The sequence below is a fragment of the Gavialis gangeticus genome, unplaced genomic scaffold, assembly GCF_001723915.1.
Source record: "Gavialis gangeticus isolate Ggan-Ray unplaced genomic scaffold, GavGan_comp1, whole genome shotgun sequence".
Classification (NCBI taxonomy): Eukaryota; Metazoa; Chordata; order Crocodylia; family Gavialidae; genus Gavialis; species Gavialis gangeticus.
The window spans coordinates 141249031-141254685 of NW_017729025.1; the positions used below are offsets into that span (position 1 = coordinate 141249031).

Here is a 5655-nt window from a genome sequence, read left to right on the forward strand (position 1 = left end):
TGGCAACAAAAACACAGTTACTTACTTCCTTAATACCGATAAAGTGCTTAAAGCCATATCAAATACATAAAAAACAGTACCTTGTCCTAAGAGTTTAATTTATTTTTGTGTATTGGGGCAAACTTTTCACATCCAATTAACTGCATGAGCTAATGAAATTGGCTTATTATGCCCTGGCTTTCCCACTTGACTCCTTCGATCAGATGGACTTGTATATTTATAATAATAGCCTTTGTGTAAACTACTACCAAAAATCATTTGAGGCTCGTCTTCAGTGACATAATAGAAAAATATGTTCAGAATCATTGAAATGGAATTTAACTTCCCCCACATTAAACCCATTTCTGATGCCTAATGCATAAGCAACCGTAACATTTCTTTGAAACATTGCATGCTTCTCTATATGTCCAAGAACATATATTTCCTCTTTTGATTCCATCTCTTTAATCTGCACACTTAAGTCCTATTTTCATCCCTGTAGATAGGCAAGAAATAACATATAATGTTAGAAATGTGTTAAAGTCATATAGACCACACATAGAAAATCAGAATATTGTATTATAGTTGAACAGGACCTCTGTTCCCATACAAGATGAAAGTCACTTCCTGTTTGGAGCACTGTCATTCCAGGTTAGTGATCTTCCACCCAAGTGCAGTGTCACCAGGGGGTGCCCTGGGATCCTTTCAAGAGTGCCGTGGGGTGCCGTGCAGTTTTAGCACTGTTAGGTATGCAAACATGATTCACAAGATACACCCAGAATTTTCAAATAGGAATCCATAGTGTTAAAAATATTCTGGCTTCTTGTGATCTTTCTGAGTTTTTTGCAACAGAATTGTTCTATTATTTCTCTGTATTCAAAATAAAAGAGTGAAAACTAAGAGCTGGTGCCTTGAATGATCAAGGGGTGCTTGGAGTCTAAAAAAGGTTGAGAAGCCTTGTTCTAAGTACTTAAAAATCTAAAAATTAGCTCATTAATTTAAAAATTGCTGTGACCCCTGGTGGTGCAGGGTAAGACAAGTAGTCTTTGAACCAATAGTTTCCCCCAATGATTGTGTGTTTACAGATTTTCCTACCTTGTGCATGGATCCATATACTCCCAACTTTATAGATGGTGCACAGATTATGGCTCTAGTATGGATTATGACTTCTCGAACTGATTTCAGGTACCTAGGATCTCTGCCAGACCATGGCACTTTGGGGTAATATTGAAGAAGTTATTCAGAGTTACATTAGGAATTCCAGCAAAAAATAATTTGAACTAAAGAGAATGAAGTATGCATGTGCACCAAGTCTAAGGGTCTATTAAAAACTGATATTAAATTGTGTCCTCCACCTTTTACCCCTTCTTTTAAATTCCTGCCCTACCACCCATCCCTGTTGATCTGCAACACACCTAAGTCTCCCTCTTCTTTATTCCTTTCCACTTTTGATGTTCCTCTCACTCTGCTTCCTGCACCCTGGCTTTTCATCCTAAAACTTCCATACCTCTTCACTGCTCCAATCCTCCCTAGCTCCATACCACAAATGTAAGAATCAGGAAGTATTAGAAGAGCTGGGTATCAGGAGCTTCTTGACCAACTAAGCTTTCTTTTGATCACACTTAGTCCCAACGTATCCAGGATAGTAATAGAATTTAGGCTGTATGTACCCTAACTTTGTACTTCCTGGTTTCGAGAGGTTCAAATAACTGAGCTCACTATTCTGGAAGGGCACAAAGCACAGGCAGACAAACTTAGATATCTCCTTAAAATCCTTGCTTCTAATATATTTCCTGGGCCATCATGGCTACAAAAATACCCTAACCATTACTCTATTAACACAATTTGGGGGGAATTGATTGAAATAAATTGGTTTACATTTGAAAGTCACACCAGCCAAGCACTCTCAGACGAAAGAAAAGCCATCCACAGCCTATAAGAGGTAGGTGGCCAAATTTTGTGGGACTATTGAGTTTCAATCTTGAGCAAATAAATACAAAGTGTACATTAAAAGAAAGATAAATTTCAGAAATGTTAAATCACATAGAACTATAGAGTCATAGAAAAGTAGGGCTGGAAGAGACCTCGATAGGTCCTCTAGTTCAAAATTCCTGCCTGAGGCAGGATTTATCCCTATTCAAATCACCCTGTATAAATCCATTGTCTGGGCTGGGTGAATGGTATCTGCCTTCTGTGTGGCTACATCACACTGCAAACTCATATTGAATCTGTGTTCTACCAAGACTCCCAGATACTTCTCCACAGTGCTGCCATCCAACCAGGTCATCCATTTAGTATCTGTATTTTTGATTATTCCTCTTGAAGTGTATGTAGTACCTTGCATTTATCAGTGCTGAACTTCATCCTGTTAGCTCCAGCAGTTTTTCACTGTGTCAAGATCAGTCTGAATTTCTGTCCTGTCCTCCAACGTGTTTTCAGTCCTTCCCAGTTTAGTGTCACCAGAAACTTTCCTTTGTATTCCAGCGTCCAAATCATGAATAAATGCACTGAACAGCACTGGATCAAGGACAGACCCCTTTGGGACTCCACTCAAAGCCTCCTGCCATTCTGATAAGGATCCATTTATAATTACACCCTTTGCTTGCAGTTATTGAGCCAGTTATCTATCCACCTTATAGTTGTTTTGTCTATCCCACTTTCTCCAATTTATTTATAAGGAAGTCATGTGGGACTTTGTCAAAAGCCATGCTGAAATCCAGATACACTACATCCACAGCATTCCCTTCATCTACCCAAGGAATTACTTTTTCAAAGAAGAAGTTCAAGTTCTTGGCAACAAGTAACAATTTACTTTGTTTTCATTTGACTTCTGCTGAAGCATACCACTAGAGAGCAAGAGATCGGAAGAACTGTAGGCCAGGCCATACTCACTAGGGCTACATGAAGCTTTGGCTGCTGATTCGATTCAGCAGAGATTTGGTCCGCTTTGGTGGCTGAATCTGAATCGAATCAAGAGGATCGAAACTGAATACACTACTCCAGATGTGGCCTCACCAGTGCTGAATAAAGGGGAATCATCACTTCCCTTGATCTGCTGCCAACACTCCTAGTGATGCAGCCCAGTATGCCATTAGCCTTCTTTTCAACAAGAATACACTGCTAGCTCATATTCAACTTATTGTCCACTGTAACCCCCAGGTCCTTTTCTGCAGAGCTGCTGCCCAGCCAGTCAGCCCCCAGCCTGTACTGGTACATGGGATTGTTCCATCCTAAGTGCAGGGCTTTGCACTTGTCATTTTTGAACCTCACAAGATTTCTTTTGGCCCAATCCTCCAATTTGTCTAGGTCACCCTGAACCCTAACCCTACCCTCCAGCATATCTACTACTCCTGCCAGCTTGGTGTCATCTGCAAACTTGCTGAGGGTGAACTCTATGCCATCATCTAGGTCATTGATGAAGACATTGAACAGAACTGGCCCCAAGACCAACCCCTGGGGCATTCCACTTAATACCAGCTGCCAACTAGACTTGGAGCCATTGATTACTACACTGAGCCAGATGCTTCAGCCAGTCTTCTATCCAGCTTACAATTCATTCATCCAGCCCATACTTCCTTAGCATGCCTACAAGAATGTTGTGGAAGACCATATCAAAAACCTTGCTAAAATCAAGGTATACCACATCCACTGGTCTCCCCACATCCACAGAGCCAGTCATTTCATCATAGAAGGAAATCAGATTGGTCAGGCATGATTTGCCCTTGGTGAATCCGTACTGACTGTTCCCAATCACCTTCTTTTCCCCCAAGTGCTTAGAAATAGATTCCTTGAGGACCTGCTGCATTATTTTTCCAGGGAATAAGGTGAGGCTGACTGGTCTGTAGTTCCCTGGATCCTCCTTCTTCCCTTTCTTAGATATGGGCATTATGTTTGAACCCTTTACCAATCATCCAGGACCTCTCCTGATAGCCATGAGTTTTCAAAGATGATGGCCAGTGGCTCTGCATACTCATCAGCCAACTCCCTCAGCACCCTCGGGTATGCCCTGTCTGGCCCCATGGACTTGTATATGTCCAGCTTTTCTAAATAGTCCCTAACCAGCTCTTTCACCACTGTTGGATGCTCACCTCCTCCCCAAACTGTGCTGCCCAGTGCAGTAGTCTGGGGCATGACCTTGCCTATGAAGACTGAGGCAAACAAGGCATTGAGCACTTCAGCCTTTTCTGTATCCTCTGTCACAAGATCACCTCCCCCAATCAGTAATGGACCCACACTTTCCCTGATTCTCCTCTTGCTACCGACATACTTGTAGAAACCCTTCTTGTTATCCTTCATGTCCCTTGCTAGCTACAACTCCAATTGCGCTTTGGCCTTCCTGACTTCATCCCTGCATACCTGAGAAATGCTCTTATACTGCTCCCTATTTATTTGTCCAAGTTGGCACTTCCTATACACTTCCTTTTTGTGACTTAGTTTACTGAATAGTTCTCTGCTAAGCTAAACTGGTCTTCTCCCATACCTGCTAATCTTCTTGTACATCGGGTTGGTTTGTTCCTGCACCCTCAGTAAGGCTTCTTTAGAGTACAGCCAGCTTTGCTGGACTCCTCTTCCCTTCAGACTGACTTCCCAGGGGATCCTGCCCAGAAGCCCCCTGAGTGAGTCGAAGTCTGCTTTTCTGAAGTCCATAGTCCTTACTCTGCTGTTCTCCATCCTTCCTTTCCCCAGGATCCTGAGCTCAGTCATCTTGCAGTCACTGTTCCCCAAGTTGCCATCCACTTCTACATTCCCCACCAATTATTCTTCTGCTGTTTGTGAGTAGCAGATCAAGAAGAACATGGCCTCTAGTTGGCCGCTCCAGCACTTGCACCAGGAAGTTGTCTCCAACGCTCTCCAAAAAGTTCCTGGATTGCCCTCCCAACAGGTTGAAGTCCCCCATGAGAACCAGGGCCTGTGATTAGGGAACTTCTGGTAGCTGTTTGAAGAAAGCCTCATCCATCACTTCCTCCTGGTCTGGTGGTCTATAGCAGACACCCACCACAACATCACCCTTGTTGCTCCCCCTTCTAACATTAACCCAGAGACTTTCAACAAACCTATCCCCAGTTTCATACTGGAGCTCTGTGCAGTCATACAGCTCTTGTACATAAAGAGCAGCTCCTCTTCCTCTTCTCACCTGCCTGTCCTTCCTGAACAGTTTGTACCTATCCATGACAGTGCTCCAGTCGTGCGACCTATCCCACCAAGTCTCTGTTATTCCAATCATGTCATAGTTCCATGACCATGCAAGGACTTCCAATTCTTCCTGGTTGTTTCCCAGACTCTGTGCATTTGTGTACAAGCACCTAAGGTACTACTTAATTACCCTGATTTCTCAGGAAGTATGAGAACACCTTCCCTCTTGCCCCTTCCTCCTTGTTCTTCCTCCAGGTCTCCCGCTTCCCCATTTACCTCAGGGCTTTGGTCTCTGTAACAGGGACTCAAGGATGAGTCCTGTTACTCCGGGAAGGGAAGACTTAGCAGGCGGAAGAGAGCTAGGATCACACCTGGGATCCATTTTGGCAATCATGCCAGGATAAAAGGGGGATTACCCAGGAGACCCGTTGCCTACAGGCATTCAGGAGGGAGCAGGAGCCAGGAGCCAAGTCTGTGCTCGCTGAGTGAGGAGCGGAGTGCCTGAGCACCTGGAAGCAGGCACAGCAGCGAACCAAGGTAGCT

The 5655-nt window shown here is 43.7% G+C and overlaps 1 pseudogene; it reads right to left on the reverse strand.

Moving 5' to 3' along the window:
- Nucleotides 1–1579: 1579 nt before the first annotated feature.
- LOC109299390 lies at nt 1580–4314 on the reverse strand (annotated as a pseudogene).
- Nucleotides 4315–5655: the final 1341 nt, after the last annotated feature.